General features: G+C 50.1%; 1 long non-coding RNA gene and 1 other non-coding gene across 4 annotated transcripts; both read right to left on the reverse strand.

The window, feature by feature from the left end:
- Nucleotides 1–1,966: 1,966 nt before the first annotated feature.
- On the reverse strand, nt 1,967–19,261 carry LOC121134023. Of its 3 annotated transcripts, none has more exons than XR_005871024.1 (4): nt 18,975–19,261; nt 14,006–14,210; nt 13,621–13,756; nt 1,967–5,418 (listed from the first exon to the last, which is right to left on the reverse strand). It is a non-coding gene; the product is annotated as an uncharacterized LOC121134023 (long non-coding RNA). The 3 variants fall into 3 exon arrangements; XR_005871026.1 differs by having other exon boundaries at nt 13,621–13,759; XR_005871025.1 differs by lacking the exon at nt 14,006–14,210 and having other exon boundaries at nt 13,621–13,759.
- LOC121134081 lies at nt 5,209–5,315 on the reverse strand. Its single transcript, XR_005871110.1, has one exon. It is a non-coding gene; the product is annotated as a U6 spliceosomal RNA (small nuclear RNA).
- Nucleotides 19,262–20,087: the final 826 nt, after the last annotated feature.

A 20,087-nucleotide genomic window follows, 5' to 3' on the forward strand; every position in this document is an offset into this window, starting at 1 on the left:
CATGTGTGTCGTCTGTGTGTGCACCTGTACCCTCCACACTCAGGAGTGCACGCCTGAAAAGATGCCCGGCACTCTAAGGACTGGGTACGGACAGGGAAGCAGAGATGGAGACAAAGCCACAGAGAGGACACTGGAGACACAGAGCTAGGGAGACAGGAGATAGGTGGTGGATAACGGAGGCCACCAAGGGCATAGGCGGAGGAAGACCAGAACCCGGAATGCTTCTTAGCCCCCCCCCCATCGGGTTCCTCAGGTTCAGCCCTTAGTTCCCTTTGTAACCCTTTGCCTTCTGCTCATAGCCCTGCTTCCTCCCCTCCCCACGCCATAACCGGAATCAACCCACCCTGTACCTCCACTATTACCCCTGTGCCTCTCTCCTGGACCCTGTGCCCCCTCCCCCGGCACCCTACAGGCCCCTGTAGCCTGTCTTTCTTGCACCCCACCATCTCTACATTGAACCCCACCTAGCCACCCCTGCATCCCACTCCTACCCATCCCTGCCTTGTCCCCCTGCACCCTGCCCTGCACCCTACTCCTACCCTTATTCCCATCCTTACTCCTGCACCCCACCCCTGCGCCTCCACTCCCCTCCCCTGTCTCCCGCCCCCCCCAGTGTCTCCTCTTGCATCCTCCCCCCACCACCACCTCCTTGCCAACACGGCAGGGTATTCTGGCGCCTTTGTGGCCGCCCTGAAGTGCGCGGCGACAATGGCCGGGTGACAGGGTTAATTCGCGCGCGGCGGTGGGAGCGGCGCGGCGGGGACAATGCGGCGTCTTTGAGCGCGCGGCCTTTGTGCCCGTGTGAACCGGGAAATCTGTTCCTGTGCCCGGCGGGCGGGGCTGCACGGTTTAACCCACTCCCGGCCTCTTGGCGGCCTTGAACCTGGGCTGCGCGGGAGTTGAGGGGGACAGAGATGGGTCAAGGTTCTGTCCAGGGGCCTCTGACCTGCAAGGTGACCCGGACAAAACCACAGCTTTTCTTCCCGGGAGAACTGGGCTGCAAGGCCACGCATGACTAGTTCAGCAGCCTCGGGGTTCTGCTGTTCCCCAAGTGACCACAGGTCACGCTGCCTTTTCACCCAAACCAGCTACAGTTGTGTGTCCTAGGGCAAGGGTCTGCCCTCTCTGATGTCCCTGCTGTGCGGAGAATTGCCTAGGGAGGAGGCATGGAGCCCACTGTTTGCAGAATCTGAGTATGTGGGGAACCCCAATGCGTAGTAGCCCTGGCTGGGCTCTTCATGCTAGCGTGGGACTGATCTTACTTAAACATTCACAGAATTTTGTTCCAAACATGTATTGGACCCCATTATTTATTTTTCTAATGACTCTTTGTTCACCTGAACATGGGAACAGGGGTTCTGTACCCAGAGGCATAATGAACTCTCTTGCAAAGAGTCCACGTCCAGAAGTGTCCATACTGGACTCTTGACTGCTATGCACAACTCTTATCTTTTTTTCCGTCTACCTCTGATCCTGAGGAGTTCCTAGCAGGACCTTTCTATTGAGACCTCAGTGATAAATCCTATTTCCTGAGAGAAGGAATTCGCCTGAGTTGAATCACTCCCACCAGAGCTCCTGGGTGGCCCCCTTAGCTCCCTCCTGACCTGGTCTTCAGTGAGTGGGAGGTGGGGACCTCAGAATCAATAAGGAGGTGCTGTAAGAAGGGGGAGAATTTGGGAAGGATGGAAGTTGCCTGTGTAGCAGAATATCTGTCCTTTTGTTGGGAGTTCTGGTTCCTTTTGCTCTTGGTGTGAAAGACTTGGGAAGATCCTTCTAGAACAGTGGAAGAGGAAATGGAAGCCCAGGGAAGCAAATTGGAAACCTGTGGAGTTGCCTATCACTCTATGAACAGGGTTCTCAACCTGTGGGTCCCACCCCCTTTTGGTCAATCTGTCACCATGAAAACACATCCTGCACATATCAAATGTTTACGTTACGGTTCGTAACAGTGGCAAATTTACAGTTATGAAGTAGCAACGAGGAATACTTTATTGTTGGGGGCCATTGCATGAGGAACTGTATTAAAGTGTCGCAGCATTAGGAAGGTTGAGAACCACTGCTCTAAAATGTCATGACGTTCCAGACTCCCTTCCCAGGAGAAGAGTCCTTTACTTAAAGGTGGCAGCCATCGATACCTCATCAGCCATAAACATGAGGACAGAGAGCAGCAAGAAGCTAGCAGCAGAGCTGGACTAGCCTCAGACTCCTGCCATCAAGTCCACAGTTCTCCTTTAGTGAGATTGCCCGCCAAATGGTTGGTTTAAACGTTTCCAGAGTACGCAATCCTGGTGTTAAAAATCCATGCCCTGCCTCACGCCAGGGCTGGGGCTCCGTGGATGGGTGACCTTTTCGTGTTGAGACAACACCTTCCACGATACAGGTGTCCACGGGCTGCACGCTGCTCCTTACTTCCGTCTTCTTCCCCGTCTCTCACCCTGGGGTGATTTGAGACAGGGTCTCCTGTATCCAGGCTTGACCTTGAAGTTCTGGGCCTCCTGCCTCTACTCCACCAGCGTTGGGATTACCCGTGTGCACCGCTGTACCCAGTTTGTGCTTTGCTGGCGATCCAAGCCAGGGCTTTGCGCATGTGGGGCAGCACTCCGACAACTGAGCCACACCCCAGCCTTCACCTTCCAGTTACCGGAAATTGGAAAACCCTTTCCTGTGGAAAAGTCAAAGCTGAGTTTCTGGGTCCCCTGACGGTACACACTTCTCCAAGCTGAGGGGAACAGTCTCTCTGGAAAACTACCAAGTTTCAAGAGGAAGCAGCCGGGACCGGGAGGTGTCCACAGGCCCTGACCGGCACAGATGGCTCTGGGCTGGGGGCAAGGGGCAGATGCGACCTTCCCCCTCATCTCAGCTGCCTCCTTATCTCTTCATTGTCTCCTCATCACCCGGATCCACCCCCTCCCTGGAGCCCTTCTGTCATTTCCGTGTGCCCCAGCCCCAAACTCCAGAGGGAGCCTGGGCGAGGGTCCTCACGGGCCTCCTTGTGCCGAGCCGAGTGGGGAAGTGGGGGGCTGTGGGAGGGCAGGAAGGAGGGAGGTGGAGAGGCCAGGAGGGGGGTGTCAGAGTCTATAAATCACGGCCCACTGCGCTCCTGTTTAACACACTTCTCCAACGAGTTGTCAGCGAAACCGTTAATTAATTAGGTAATCCCGCAATGAAGTGGATTCTAAATGGCTCCCCCCCTCCCAGCCTCCCATTTAGATAATTGCTGCAGAGGGATCTTTTGTGAGAGTCATTTTTTTCCAACAGGGATGGGCCTGGAACAGGAAGGAGATGGATTTAAAGGCGGGGTCAGTGTGCTGCTCCTGAGTGGTCTAGGAAGGGAGACCTTTGGGGTTTTTCCTGTGTTTTTGTTTTTGTTTTGAGACAGGCTCCCCTGTAGTTCAGACTGGCCTCAAACTAACTATATAGCTAGGATAATCCTCCTGCCTCCAACTCCCAGTGCCTCGCATAACCCCTGAAGTTGAAACAGGTTGGTTGCTGGGGACAAGAAAGGGGACAGGCAGTGGGGTTGAACTCTGGTGGATGGGATCTTGCTTATGAGCATGGATGTTTTGTGATTCTATGGAAGTCTTCCCGGCTGGGTAATAATATCAGTAAGTACAGTGGTAGGTGGTGGTGGTGGTGGTGGTGGTGATGATGGTGACAATGGTGGTGATGGTGGTGATGATGACTATGGTAATGGTAATACTCCTGCTGCTGATGGTGACGATAGTGGTGAGGATGGTTGTGATGATGGTGATGATGATGGTGGTGGTGTTTGTGATGACGGTGATGATGGTAACGAAAATGCTGCTGCTAGTCATGGTGGTGATGGTGAAGGCTGCTACCAAGTTTGGACTGCTAACTAGGGGATAGTTAACAGGTAGCTACAGTCTCTACATTCGTGATCTTTCTAGCAGATGAATAAGTGGGGCCATGGAGGTTACAGAAACTGGAATCCACAAGGGGAGATGACTCTCACAAGCTCACCTTTCTGGCAAGTGACAAAACTAAAAGGAGCCAAAAGTCACACTACCCATCTTAAGGACTTGGTGATTCCATGAGAGTCTGCCCCTTTCTCTAAGGGACACCAGAGCCACAGCAAGGGCTGTGTCCAGTTTGATGTCACACAAGGGAAGTAAGGATAATATTCATTTATGGGTAGATATTTATCAATGAATAAACAAATGATAACAGAACCCAAGTGACTATGTCCTTCCCAAGTCCCTAAGTATCCCATAACTGTTGCCGTCCGCCTATCCTGGGGTTCCAAGGGAGAGTACTGGCCAGAATGGGCAGTCAAGAGTCTGTTTCCCCACACAAGCTCTGTCCCTAGATATAACAGATTAGCTAGGTGTAGGCCTGTGACCCAAGTCAGGACACGGCATCTGAAGTTGTGGCTTCTTGCTAGAACGGAAAGTATCAGGAAAGAATTCATTTCGCTTCCTGGATTATGAAGCTGATATGATACCCATTTCAAGTTGCTGGGAGGGAGTGGTGTCGCCACCATGGAGCTCTCAGAGGAACCACAGTGTCTGGTGATGGTATCTAAGCTCCTGAACACAGCTATGCCTGATGCCCACATACACTTAGATACCTTCTCCCTTTATGTAAGTTCTTATTGGTGAGACATTTGCCAGTTACTGGCGGCCAGTCAGCCCTCATTGTCTTCTTCCTTCAGGACAGTCCTGGTTTTGTCTGAGGCAGCAATTCAGGTGAAAGACGTGTCTAGTCCTCTTTATAACAGTAAGTTGTCACCCTCCTGGTCCTGGGCGATGGCTCTAGGGACAATGCTTTCTCCTTCTGCCTACTCCGTGTACATTGCAGACCCTTACTCCTCCCTTGGTTTCTAGTTAGCTGTGGAAAGATCTCCAGGCTTTTGTGTGTGTGTGTGTGTGTGTGTGTGTGTGTGTGTGTGTGTGTGTGTGTGTGTGACTGACTTTGCACTGCCCTTACTTGCAGCCAAATGCAGCCAAGGGACAGAATGAAGGTGCCCACATTTGCCACTGAAAACCGCCTATCTGAGGTTCCCCCTCTGAGAGATGGAAAGACCACAAGAAAGAGAAAATGAGGGTGGAGAGAGCAGCTCCCGCAGCCCCTGTCTGCTGGAAGATGGCCACCCCCTGTGTTCTCTCATCTCTATTTCCTAGCAAAGTCAGCACGTTTCGGGAGGACCATAAATTGTAAAGAGACATGGACAAAACTGGCTTTTTTTAAAAAAATATGGAACGCTTCGCGAATTTGCATGTCATTCTTGGGCAGGGGCCATGCTAATCTTCTCTGTATCTTTCCAGTTTTAGTATATGTGCTGCCGAAGAGAGCACAACAGAACTGGCTTTTAACAGTCTCTGCTCCAGGTAGTATTTCAAGGTGGAAAGAGATGCAGAGAGCACCTGTCATATCTCCATCCAAGCCAGGTTCCCGAACCTGCAAATAAGCAACCTGCAAGTTATTACAGCACCCACAGCTGGCAGCTCACAGCTCACAACAGCATTGGGATATCCAGCACCCTCCTCTGATCACTGTGGGTAACTGCACTCATGTGCACGTGCACGCGCGCGCACACACACACACACACACACACACACACACACAAATAAATCTTTAAAAAATAATAATGCCAGCCTGGCATGGTGGTATCTACTTTTAATCCCAGAACTCAGGATTCAGAAACAGGTGGGTCTCTGTGAGTTTGAGGCCAGCCTGGTCCACATAGAGAGTTCCAGGACAGCTAGAGCTATGTAATAGAGACCCTGTCTTTAAAACAGTAATAACAATAATACTCTAGGATTACAGAATTCTAAGTTGAGTGTGGTGAGACATACTTGTAACCCTAGAATTGGGGAGGTCGAGGCACATGGATTTCTGCGTGTTGGAGGCCAGCTTTGGGCTACACTGCAAGATTCAGTCTTTAAAGAAAAAGAAGCAAACTGGGGTGGGGTGGGGAACAAGAATTACAGAAATCTTCACTGTTAGACCCAGAGATCCTACAATCACAGCTTTATAAAAATTCAGATCTGTAGAATTACAGAATTGGAAATGTCTTTAAAATGGAACACATGAAGCCTAGTAGCTGCCAGTGTGTGGACTCTAACACTTGTGAAATGTTAACCAATGTACCAAGTAAAGCCTTAGGATAAAAGAATTTTAATGCCCGGTGGTGGTGGTGGTGACACATGCCTTTAATCCCATCAATGGGGAGGCAGAGGCAGGCCGAGCTCTGTGAGTTCGAGATCAGCCTGGTCTACAAGAGCTAGTTCCAGGCCAGCCTCCAAAGCCACAGAGAAACCCTGTCCCGAAAAACCAGAGAAAAAAAAAAAAGAGAGAGAATTTTAGCATATGAAGCTAAATGATTGATACATATAGGATATCAGATCACTGAAGTTTTAGAGTTATATGAGGTCATAGAAACATGGAATATTAAGTTGAATATCAAATTAATGTAATCTTAGGGTAAAATATAGAATATGAGAACTACTGGAGTTTTAAAACCTTAGAATTACAGACTTCAGAAGAACTCATCCTTGTACCGCAGGCTCTTAGCTCTGAGCAACACAGACAGCTGTGAGGGCACAGACTAGGGGCTCTATAAAGACAGCAAATAGAAATACTTTTTAAGCAGATCACTAAAGAAGGAAAATACAATGCATAATTTCCCAAACAACAAGGTAATGTTGATGACTTCAGTCTGTCCTACAGAAAGCAGAGAAGTGGGGGAGGGGGGAGGAAGGAAAGGGGGCCCCACTCAGCACATGCCCATATAGTTGCCAGACGGTGAAAACTGATATGCCAGAAATTATTTCATTTTTGCAAATCACAATAAAGGTAAATGGTTTAAATGTGTCCCCAAAAAGAGACTAAGGAGATGGCTCTGTGGGTAAAGGTATTCCTAGACAAGCATTAAGATATGAGTTTGAATTCCCAGCACACATGTGAAAAGCCATACACGGTAGGAGATGGCTGCGATCCCATCTCTGGGATGGGATGGCGACAGAAGGATCCCTGGTCAAGTAGCATGGCTGAATCAGTGAGCTCTAAGTACAGTAAGAGACCAAAGTGGGGGGAGAAGGAGGAGGGACCAGAGAGACGGCTCCGGAGTTAAGAGCACTCGCTGCTCTTGCAGAGGACCTGGGTTTGGTTCCCAGAACCTACATGGAGGCTAGCAACTGTCTGTAATTTCAGTTCCAGGGAATCTGCTGCCCTCTTCTGGGCCTTTGCAAACCTGCAGGCTTGTGATACACATAAACACATACAGGCACGCAGACATAAAAATAATAAAGAAACAAATGCTACGGTGGAAGCAAGACAGCTCAGCAGGCAAAGGGTCTTGCCACCAAGGCTGACAACAAGAGTTTGATCCCTGGGAACCACACGATACAGGAAGAGAACCAGCTCCTGCATGCTGTACCTTGACCGCCACAAGCATACTATGGCACACATGGCCACTCATACACAAAGAAATAAATGTAATTTTAAAAAAACTTTAAAATAAGAGAGAGACACAAAGGAAGATACCTAGTGTTAATGGATGGGTGAGCACGCCTGCGCACACATATCACAAATTTTGAATGATGAATGGATGGATGACTGAATTGGCCAAAGAGATCAGGGTTCTTGAGTCAGATAAAATATAAAATTGATGACAAGAAATTGAAAAGGTGCTAGGGTAAAAGGTGGATGATTACTAACAAAAACATCAGGCTAGTGTAACTATTTTAATAACACACCTGATACCATTCAAGGAGAAAGACACTGGGAAGTAGTAAGTGCCCAACAAATGTCTGTTGAAGGAATAACTGTTGTCAGCTTTGGATAAGAGCTCAGTGTCAACTCAAGCTGGCCCATTGTGTTGCTGTGAACTAGACAATCTCTTCACCCACAGGTCTCCTCATTAACTGGAGCTCACCGGTTCAGCTGGGATGAGCAGTGAGCTTCAAGAATCCTCCTGCCTCTGCCTCCACAGGAGGTAAATGCCACCAACATGCCCTACCTTTTTGCATGGGTTCTGGGATATCTAACTCTGTTCTTCATATCCCTATGAGCCTGACTTGGGGAAGTACATGTATTAATTGATGAAAGAGAAGCCAGCCTGATAAGGGTCTAGGTCAGAGAATTTCCACTCATGAGATGTTCTAGAGAATACAAAAGTGTAGAGACCATGAGTAAATCTCGGGGTTCACCATGGGCTCAGGGCTCAGAGTGAGAGCTGACTCACGAAGGGGGGGGTGTTTTAGAACAGTAGAATTATTTCATAGGATGCTGGGCTGGTGGGTAAAAACACTGTGCCTATGCAAAATCTGTAGATCTTTCTAGAACAAAATGGGGTCCCAGTGCATGCACATTTTAAAGTTATTGGGGAATAAAGGATGCATAATGTGACAAAATAACCCCTGGTAGAGTTGTCTGAAACAATTCTGGGGGGCCTTGGGAGGGGGGCAACATGGCAGCCCAGTGACTTTGGATATAAATGGCATTCATAATGGCCAAAGGGACTCCCTATGAGCAGACTCTTGTTTGATAAGCGTGTTTTCCCACAAGAGCATCAGGGATGATTCCGAAGTTACTCCATGGTGTACTGAGATTAAACAATAAAGGAGCCAGGTTCTCGCTGTTGAGGGGGAAGGTTTCCCAAAGGCCAGGCAAGGAAGCCAGAAAGATCTGTGCACTAATGGCTGGGAGACAAGGGCACCAGTGAGAACTCACGGCAGACTTGAGCCAGCAAAGCACAGGGCAAGTTGTAGAGCGATCCCTATAGGATGAGGAAAGAGGCGGAGCCCAGTCATAGAGCCCCTGCCTAGAATGTGTCAGTGAGGGATCACACTCTGATGGATTGGCACATAGAACCTCCCTGGCCTGGAACCTACGCGTGTTTATTGTGTATAACATGGGGCAGGGCTGGATAGCCTCAGTAGGAGGGCTATATAGTTGCAGTCTTAGGCTGCAAACATCAGGGAGGAGGCTAAAGTTGCTAGTTTCCGTTCATACTGATCAATCTTTTATATCACTTCTGTGCTTTGACAGGGCAAGGTGTTGCTTCGCCAGTTTCAGAGTCAGGAGTTTTAGAGTCCTCCACAGAGCGTGTCCAGGCCAACAATGCATATTCACTAACTCACTCACTCAGAGCTTCCTCCACACCCTACACACGACCACCTGTAATTCCAGTTCCAAGGGATCTGAACTCCCTCTTCTGGCCTTTATAGGCAACTGCATGCATGTGGTACACATAAACTCATATACATGTGCACACACACACACACACACACACACACACAAACTAGATAGATAAATCTTTAAAAAGGAAGGACTTGGAGTGGATATACATAACAGGGCTTTGGGCATCATGTAGAAGAAAAAAGGACAACAAGAAAAGATGTATGTCCTCATGGTGCACATTTGCCATCCCAGCACTCAGGAAACAAGCAGGAGAACCTCTAGTTCAAGTCCAGCCTGGGCTAAGTAGTGAGACTCTGCAATGAGACTCTCTATCACAATAAGTCTATTAACAGTCTGGAGAGGTGGTCCAGTAGTTAAGAGCACTGGTTGTTCTTCCAAAGGTCCTGAGTTCAATTCCCAGCACCCACATGGTGGCTCACAACCACCTGTAACAAGATCTGATGCTCTCGTCTGTTGTGCAGACCTCCAGGAAGATGGAGCACTCATATACATAAATAAATAAATCTTTTTTTATTGTTTGTTTTTTCAAGAGAGGATTTCTCTGTGCAATAGTCCTGGCTGTCCTGGAACTTACTCTGTAGACCATACTGGCCTCGAATTCACTGAGATCCACCTGCCGCTGCCTCTCAAGTGCTGGGATTAAAGGTGTGTGCTACCACTGCCTGGAAAAAATAAATAAATCTTTGAAAAATATAAAATCAGTAAGGACAGGAGTGAGGGAAATAGTTCCATCTGTAAATCCTTGCCACACAAGCATGAGGAGCTGCGTTTGATTCCCAGAACTCAGATTTTTTCACTGGGGATAGAGAGGGTGGTCTGTGGGGCTCACTGGCCAGCTGGCCTAGCCTAATCTGTGAGTCCTAGGTTCAGTAAAAGACCCTGCCTCAGGAAACCAAGGGGGATGGCATCCTGAGGAAAGACACCCAAGGTGACCTCTGGCCTCCACATGCATGCGTACACACATGTATGTGAACCCGCATGTGTATTACCCATGTGCACTAAACCACAGCCACACATTGGAATGATTCCATTTGAGTAACGCTTTAACAGTTGGCAACTCCTGCCTGGTGACATAAAGACCTATGGCCTTGTGAGAATGGGGGCAGGGGTGGATTTTCGAGGGGGGCTCACAGAGGGGTCTTTGGTGGTGGCCGGATATGGTAGCAATCTCCACTGTGGCTCTGGCTCCACTGTCTATTACAGATCAAACCTGCCTCAGGAGAGCCGCTTTCCACAGGGAGCTCCTGAAAGAGACACAGGTATGGAGTAATGGCATGCGGGGCTGTGCCCTGGGAAGGTGGCCCAGACTAGAGGCTGGGAAACTGGGAAGCTGGGAGTCAGCCCTCTCCAGTTATGCTTGGCTCTGGGAGCCAGTGGTGGCTAATTCCTCCTCCCTGGGGGATCCTGGGAAACCAGGCCTCATTAGTCGAGGCCTGGCCCCGTGGAACTTCATGTTTGTTAAGAATTAATGGGGTGTCCCCAGAGTAAGAGTGGAGGGGTCCTCTAGACTGGTTTCTTCCAAGTCAGCCCCCTGCCATGCTCATGGGCAGTCGGGGGAGCCGGCCACCGCCTGAGAGCCCAGAGGGAGGGACTGAGCAAGCTAATGGGCCTCGCCAGCCTCCTGCAGGCCTCAGGATTCTGCCACAGACCAAAGAGAGAGGAAGGAGCTAGTAATACCAAGTGTCCTAGGCTCTCTCTAACACAGCCCAAAACTCAGCCACCCAAAGAGGCGTGGGTGACTAGAAGGGGGAGTCATGGGAGGCCATGAGCTCATCCCAAGGGTCTCCTTGGTGTAAGCCAGCTAGAGATGGGTCTTCTTCTGACCCGTGGTTTCCATTTCCAGAAATAGCCAACGGAGGGGTAACAATTGTACCACCTGGCCCACATGTCTGTCATGTCTGAGCTTGGGGTCTCTGAATTGCATCAAGGTCAAGACTCGGTTCTGCTTTGTCGCACTAAATGGAACCAAGCAGCCCTTGGCATTCGGTAAGTGCTCAGTGGTTGCTTGCTGTGTGGACAGGTTAGAGGCTGGGCCCTGAGAACCAGCTAGGTGTGGGTGCTGGCCTTCCTACCTCTAAGTGCCTTGCCTAAACTCTTGCATCAGCACCCCCTAGGGCCCCACTGAAACAGAGTCACACAACCTTGACGACTCCAGAGCTCTGCTCACACTCAGAAGGTTCATACCTGCCCTGACTCTCAAGGCCCCACCCACACCCCTCTATCCCTGCCAAGACCCCTCTCCCACTCACCCCACTCTGCAGAACTGGGGCTTCTTGCTGCTCCTCCAACACTCCCAAGTGTGCCTCTACCTCAGAACGGCTGCCCCTACAATTCCCTCTGCTTCCAGACCCCTTCCCATCCCTGCCTTAAGACCCTCTCAGGCTCCCTTCTGTTTCTCTCTGAAAGCATCTTCCACAAATCAGCACAACTTTGATGTAATTGTGTGTGTGTGTGTGTGTGTGTGTGTGTGAGCCCACACATGCCCACACACGTGTGTGTATGCACTTACGAGTGTGGTGCACATGTGTGTGCCTGTGGAGGTCTGATGGGGGATGTCCTTCTGTATATATGTCTCTCTTATTGGTTGAGGAATAAACACTGTTTGGCCAAGAGATGCAGGAAGATAGGCAGGACTAGGAGACAGGAGAATTCTGGGAAAGGTAGGCAGAGAAAGACCTGAAGAGACGCCGTGTAGCAGCCAAAGGAGTAACAGGTCTGGTCATTCTCTGGTAAGCCAAGACCATGTGGAAATACATAGATTTAGAGAAATGTGTTAATAATTAAGACAGAGCTAGCCAATGAGAAGCCCTAGCCATCGGACAACAGTTTTATAATCAATATAGCATCTGTGTGTTTATTTGGGGCTGAGAAGGGTGGTGGGGCCTGGTGGAACAAGAAACTCCAGTAACAGAGGTCAGAGGGCAACCTCGGTTGTTGTTATTCAGGAGCATCCCTTCTTTTTTTGCTGAGACAGAGTCTAGAGTGGGCTGTCAGTGAGCTCTGGTTATCTGCCTCTGTCCACCTCCCCAGTGCTAGGATTATAGGCATGCACCACCATGCCTGGGTTTTTTGCTTGTTTATTTGTTTGTTTTAATGTTGGTGCTGGGAATCCAACTTGGGTCCTGATGTGAATGTGTGGCAAGCACTTTACCAGCTAAGCTATGACTCTAGCCCTTATGCAATATTTTTTTTAAGTTATTAGTAGTAGTAACATGTGGCAGAGTGGTGGAGAGGAGGGACAGAGGAAGGTCGGAGGGCAACTCTGTGGAGTCCCATCTCTCTTTCATCTTTAGTTGGGTTTCAGAGATCAAAGTCAGGCCATCAATCTTGGCCACAAGGGCCTTTGCCCATGGAGCCATCTTGTTGACCCAGTGTAAGCATTCCAAATAAAGACAGAGCCTGTGACAGCACCACAGAGGTGCTGTGGAGCCTGAGGTGTCACAGCCTACGCCCCCTCCTGCCTGGAATCTGGGCTCCTCTCTGGACACCCCCACTCAGAGCACCCATCTGTCATCCTGGTTGGTTTCCTTCACTTCTTCTGGCCTTCTTGGCTAATTTGCTGCCTGCTTCTGTACAGAAGCTCCAGGGGAACAATGCTCACTTGGGAGGCAAGGTGTACCTACCACAGCCTCCCCACACCCTGCCCTGCCTGACTCAAGCCATAAGTGAATGAATGAATGAATGGAAAGATTGATATCAAATTGCAGTAAGCAGGTTCCCTGGACCGCAGAAGATGGATGTCATGGAGACCAGCATATTATTCGGGGCCGTGAGACCAACTGGCACCCCAGCACCCTGGCACTGGAGCCTGCTGGTCAGAGAGGCTGCTGAGGAAGCTAAGAACGCCTCCATCTCTCTCCCAGATCTTCCTGAGCCTCGTCTCTATCCTAGATCTTCCTGAGGAGGAGGTTTCCAGCTGCCAAGGGAGCTGATGAACACGCCTTGCTTTGGGGAACTCCAGCGCCAGGAGGGGAATTAGTGATGTTTGCTCAGTAAACAGTGTGGGGGCGGGGAAGCTGCCACAAGGCTTTAACACACGTGGTGTGGTGTTGACTGGCAAATACTCCAGCCAGCCAGGCCTGAGGATGGAACTTCTGGGGCCAAATGGAAGGGGAAAGATAGACTCCAAATCACTCCTGAAGATGGGATGGAGAAGGCACAGGGGGCGGGGCTCACAGATATCTGCCATCTTACACAGCCCAGCAGGACCCTCTAGCTCCTCCCCCATTCAAGGCAGCCTGAGGTCCGAATATTCCTACTAGGTCAGACATACAGGGCCCCCCAAAGTCAAGCTCTACCTGTTTCCTTACTGTTTAACAGTGGATGGGACACACGATGTCTCCTGGTCACCAACATACACTAGTAACCAAACTGCTCAGTATTCTAGAACATATGCCCTACAGCCACACTCAGAATGTCTTTTCCTCTTTATGCAATCATCAACCCACTTCTTACCTTCTTTTCTTTATTGGGCCATTTGTAAGTTGCAGTCCTGTGGTGACTCGTCCTCAGTACTTCCATGTGGATTTCCTAACTGCAAGGACCACATTGGAGCCACCGCAGCTTTCAAGGACTCTGACATCTCCCTCACCTGCTGTTGACAGACATCACGTAAGGTTTTTTAAATTAATTATTTACATGTCTATGTGTGTGTGTATATACATATATATATATGTGCAATGTGCATGTAGTATCCACAAAGTCCAGAAGAGGGCGTTGGATCCCCTGGAGCCATAGTTACAGGTGATTGTGAGCCACCCTATGTGGTGCTGAGAGCCAAACCCAGATCCTATGAAGAGCAGCAGGTGCTCTTAACTGCTGAGCCCCCCCCGTCTCTGACCTGGATCAACACTCCTATGTGGCCCATTACTGCTGCTCTTGTCCTCATTTTGAGCAGAGGGAAGTCATTGCCATCGCATTCTAGACTCTGCAGAGGTTCATCCCAAGCTTTGGGTGCCATCTCAGTGAAAGCTGGGCGAGGGTGCCCATGGGTCCATCGGATGGCTTCCTGAACGAGGGGAATGTCTTAGTCTGCTTCTCTGTTGCTGTGATAAAAACAAAACTCCAGCTAGAGCAGGGGAAGGGTTTATTTCATCTTTCAGGGCTGGATTCATCAGCAGAGGAGTCAAGGCAGGAACCCAGGGGCAGGAACTGATGCAGAGACCGTGGAGGAATACTGCTTACTGGCCTGCTCCCAGAGGCTTGCTCAGTCTGCTTTCTTACAGGGCTCAGGAACAGCACCGCCCATAGTGGGCTGGCCCTCTGGTACCAATCACTAATTAAGAAAATGCTCCACAGACACACCTACAGGGATATCTGATGGAGGCAGCTCCTCAGATAAGGGTCCCTCTTCCCAGGTGACTATAGTTTGTGCCAAGTTGAGAAAAACTCACAGTGCAGAGGAAGACAGCCAGGTAACCACAGTTTGGTTCTTCGGGGATCGTGGGACTTTTTTCTAGGGGCCTCAGCTTGCCCCATCTTCAAGCAGACTCCAGACTACTGCCCACTAAGATGAAAGGGGAGGTTCTCAGTTGACCTTGGGAGGCTTCATGGCCTTGTGAAGACCAGGCTCACACCAGCAGTGGAGGACAGGAGAGGGGCTGCCCACATTTGCTCTCAGAAATGCTGGTGGTCTTGATGGGCACCTCGGGGGTCAGTTAGTCTTTGACCTTCTCTGCAAAAATGTCAGTGAGCTGGGGATGAGTGAGGCCATGAGCTCCCTCTGCCTTCTTCTGGGGTCTCTTATAGCTTTAGAGTCACATGACCCTGAGAAACCTCCTCCTAAGACAGGAGTCACCATCATCCCACCTGAACCCCACTGAACCAGCACTGTACCCCATGCTCCTGAGGCCCTCTCCACTCCATCCCCACCTGAGCACCTAGCAGCAGGGGACTGAGAAGGCCCCTCCCCATTCCACCTTCTCCGTGCCCAACTCCAGGGATGCACTCTGCTCCAAGTCAAAACCTAATTCTCTGAACACCTATTGTTAAACGTCCTTAAATTTGTACTCAGATTCTTTCTAGAGCGTGTACTCGTTCATCTGTAGACTCAGAACAGTTTCTTGAGTATCTACAACGGACCCAGGAGTATGTCAGCCACGAGAGCCCAAGGCGTGTCTTCCATAGAGAAGACAGCATTCTACTTGAGGTGGGAATGAGTGGGTTGAAACCCAGCATCAACAGTGCAGAGGCTGGGGGACGCTCATGGGCCAGTAAGTTATTCTTTGGATCTGGGATGAGACTCACAGAACACACAAGTACTTGGCAAAAAGAAGTAGTCCAGGAGTAATGCCAGACACCTGGGCATTGCAAGGATTCAGGCATTATGCTGGCCCGCCCCTGTCACCTGGCAGAGTGCACTCAGACAGTACCCTGGTCAGCCCAGCGTTCCATGAGCACTTGTCTGCACGCAGGTACAAAGGACCCCTTTAAATGAAAGACCCCGCCCACTTATACTCTCTTTTTGCTCTTGCTGCTTTCTCTTTCCTGGTCTTTTTCCTGCTGCTCCCCTAGGGCAGACAGGACTTTTCCTGTCTCCCTCTTCTCTTCTGTTCTCTCTCTGTCTCTGTCTCTTTACCTCTTTTCTCTTTCCTTCCCCCTTCCCTCCCCTTTCTAATAAAACTTCTCACTTAAGCTCTGTCTGCCAGCCGGGCGTTGGTGGCGCACACCTTTAATCCCAGCATTCGGGAGGCAGAGGCAGGCGGATCTCTGTGAGTGTCTGTCTGATGGCACTGCTGTAGATGTGTAGGCTGCTATAAGTCTGCCTTTCCAATCCTTCTTGGCTATCGGGCAAGGTGCATCACGGGAACTGCGCCATGGGAACTGACAGTTCTATAATTGGGATTATTTTTTTTAGGACATTGCTGGATGTATACGAGCATTTCACTTCCTAGAAACATTCACGGTGGCTTCAGATGCAAGGTGTTCTCTGTCCTAGAGTCTGGACGTTCACAGAGGTGAGGGTTCTCTGCCCTTTTTAGAGACATCTTGTGGCTGGGCAGCAAGCACAGTACATGGAGTGAGTGATGAACTCATCCTACTCCAGGAGGAAGCAGAGCCCACAGGGACTCCTAAACCATCCCCCCACCCTCCCTGCACCCAGCCTTGGAGCTCAGAAAGGTTAGATACAGCCCTGCTGAATTCTCACCTTCCCCTCTGATGACTGCCAGCCTCATCACCTCATCCCCCGCCCCGCCCCCCCACTGCAGTACACAGCCTGAAAACGAGGCCCAAGAATGACTCCCCGTAATTGGGGCTCCTGGTTGCGATTTCTCTGTCTTCTATTTTATCCGAAAAATTCTTGGCAGTAATTGCCCATCCACGGACAAGGAGAGAAGCCGGCCTTTTCCCCGTTCATACTCCCAATTGGACTATTACTGCCCTGGCCCGATTTCCCTTAAATAGCCCCTGCACAATTTGTTGGCATTTTCTAGAAGAGAAGATTCATTTGTCTCAGACTTGGGTAGAAGGAGGAGATAGGCAGGTTTGCTTTGTCTGTCTGGGATGGAAGGCAGTGTGATATTCTCTCTCTCTCTCTCTCTCTCTCTCTCTCTCTCTCAAACCTGGCTTATCTGTTGTTCCCATTTCATAGATGGGGAAACCAAGGCTAGTAGTTAATTGTTCTAATCACAAAAACACCAGTCCTACCTCTAGATTTCAGGAGATAGGGCTGGCGAGGATGGCTCAGCCAGTAAGAGCAATTGCTGCCAAGCCTGGCTACCTGGATTCGATTCCCCAGGGACCCATATGGTGAAAGTACAGAGCCATCCCCCCAGTTGCCTTCTGATCCCTACATGCATATCATAGCATGCCTGTGTCCACACACATACACACACACACACATACATAAATGCAATAATTATGAAAATAACTGAAAGATATACTGGAAATAGTATCAAAATGATTTTTGAATAAAAAGATTATATTTAGGAACCCAGTGACACTTGCAAGGAATGAAGGGGCAAGAAGAGACCAATGCCGAGTTCACAGACTTTCCTAGAAGTTTCTGGTGCTGCCTAGTAGTGGTGTAATGGGTGGGTTCACAGAAATTCGTTGTAGAATGAATGATATATAGAATTACAGAATGGGAGGAGGGGAGCAAGAAGTGAGGGGTGGGTCACTCAGGACTCAGTTCTTCAACCGGAGAAACTGTTTCCAGCTCCGTGAGATTTTCACAAGCCAGTCTGAACCTGGCATAAAACATATTGTGGGGTGCAGTAGTCCCTTGCCTAGCATCCTAACTCTGGGGTGCTGAGTCAGGAAGACAGGTGTGAGTGTGAGGCCAGCCTAGACTACAGCGTGAGATCCTAGATCCTGTCTCAATGAAACCCAATCATAATAATGATAATTTATATATATATTTGATATTCAATGTTTATTAACTTTGAAATATGAAATATTTTTCCTATTTTGCAATTTCATTTTTCAAATATTCATTCGTTCGTTTGTTCGTTCATGTGTATGGGTGGGCATGTAAGCCATGGCCATATAGTAGGACAACTTGCAGAACTCTCTCCTCTCCCTCCCCCATGTGGGTCCCTGGGATCAAACTGATCAGCAGACTTGGCAACAAGCACCTTTACTGGCTGAGCCATCTTGCCTGCCCAAGCCAAAGTGTTTCTTTGATAGGTGCTGACAGTCCCAAGCAGGACCCAGGCTCAGTGAATGGGTTGGGATAGCCAGGATGCTGAGCAGGGACATCTGAGTCAAGTTAGAGGCCCCTACGCCTCCCCTGCCTGGACTTCACTATGAATGCTTCCTGGTCCTTTCAAGAAAGCTGACAAAGCCCACACCCAGCGGCAACATCTCTATCGCCTGTCACCAGGCGCCTGTCACCCGGCCACCTTCACACCTGCCTTTTCCCTCCCCACCCACGTGCCACCTCTACAAAGCCACCCTAGGCCACATGCGGGTGCTGCCCTAAGCCAGCGTCCTCCTCGGGCCTGTCTGGATGCGGGGGAGGCACTGGTCCCCAGGAAGGCCACTGTCCTCCGCTTTCCCTTCTCCTCCCCTCCCCCTCCGGATTCTCCGCAGCCTCCCGGATCATCGCTGAAAGAAATACTTTGCCGCGATGTTGGGTCTTTGTTGGGGCGGAGGAGGGCGCAGCATAAAGGGGCTGAGAGAGAGTGAACTGGGGGGCTCAGGGCGGGAGGGGAAGAGGACGGATTCTCTGTGTCTAAAGGGGAATTAAAGTGCTTTTACCGGAGTGAAGAAATCAGATGAAGAATGGGCTGAGAACAAAAGGCGAAAGTCTGCGCGCAAGGCCGGCTGAATAGGCCCCGATCCCCTTAAGTTTGTAAACCCCCTCCCCGCGCCCTAAGCCTCCCTTCCTCACTGCAGCCAAGAACAAACGCACGGGAGGAAAACAGAGCGGGGGAGGGGAACGGGGGACCGCAGGACTAGGGCCCCAAACCCCTAAAATAAAAGGTAATCCTCCAGCACTCTGCCCTCCTGGACCCTACCGGGGGTCTGATTAAAGGTCCCACATGAAGCCACCCTTCCATTCACATGCAAGGGGCAGGATTTACAAGAAAAGAGGGAGGAAAGAATAGGCAGACAGGAGAATAGGGGAATTATTTGCGTCCCGTAATGCTTGTTAAGCGTTCGTCTTTGAGGTGCCCCAGACAAGACAAGGCTCAGAACTGGAAGAGAAATCCAGGGCGCACCCCCCTCCACCGTGCTCCTTCAGCCTCCACCCCACCCCACGCAGACTGGGGGCCAACCACACACACTCATGCGGGCATGCACACACATACACACATGCACCCAAGGACACACGTGAGGGCCTGTGAGCCAGGCTACAAACTCACAAGAGAACAGTAATTAACCTCGGGTCCCCCGGCTGACAGTGATCTAATCAATCCAGCCCGGCTTGTCCTCTCTGTGCCCAGAGCTGGGTGGCCGAGGTTGTGAACTGTTCCGGAGGAGGCTGAAGACCTGGGAGCTTGCACCATCCCCTTGGGATGGATTTCTGGGGTGGCTTCCCAAAGTCGGTCAAGAAGCTGGTGGTGGGTGGAGTCCATCTCTTGTTAGATGCCTCCCTGGATCCCGCCTCAGGACCCTTGCATACGCCAGCCTTTAGCCTAGGGTGCTGTCCCCACCCCTTCGGCAGGGCTAGCTGATGGGAAGTCTTCCAACCCGAGGCCCCACCCCACCCCCCTCCACAGCACCTCACCTCTCCTTGATCTCCCAAAAGCCCTCCAGACCCAGCAATTCACAGTTAATGGAATGTTACAATTTATGTGTGACACACCGTGGGGTTCATAAGATATAAATAAACGTATGGCCGTGAGTGTAAATGCATTAGGGATGTGTGAAGAAGAAGGAAGGTAACATTTACATCTTGGTGAAATTGCTCAAGATGCAGCTGATCAACCACAGGATGGCAAAGGACAGCGGCCAGGTCGGCCAGAGGAAGCGGGTCACTAGGGTCGGCCCTCTGAAGGTTATGTCTGCACCCTCGTTCTTGCGCTCTTAGGACCTGGTCTGCCATGATGTGAACAGCCTCTATCGCATACTGTGGCTGCTCTACCGGCGTCCCCCTCCCCCATGATGGGCTGAAACCCTCCGAGCCTGTGAGCCTGTGTGCTGTGCAAGTTCTCTGCCATTGGCCTACATTCTCAACATGTATGTCATTTAACGCTAAGCTCATGCAATTAAACCTGCAGCAATTTTGACTGATTCTAAAACAGTGTCTAGCCACCAGGGGAAACAGAAAATACAAAGTAGCACAAAATATAATTTGTAATTTTATCTACTAGAGGAGACCAGCAATCATACTCTAACTTAGTATGTACCTGGCTTTTTAAAACTTTATTATTTTTAATTATGGCTATGTGTGTGAGAGCATGTATACACTTGTGTGCAGTGCCCAAGGAGGCCAGAAGAGGGCTCCTGGAACTAGAGTCATACAGGTGGCTATA

This window comes from Mesocricetus auratus, unplaced genomic scaffold (assembly GCF_017639785.1).
Source record: "Mesocricetus auratus isolate SY011 unplaced genomic scaffold, BCM_Maur_2.0 Super-Scaffold_100025, whole genome shotgun sequence".
Taxonomy (NCBI): domain Eukaryota; kingdom Metazoa; phylum Chordata; class Mammalia; order Rodentia; family Cricetidae; genus Mesocricetus; species Mesocricetus auratus.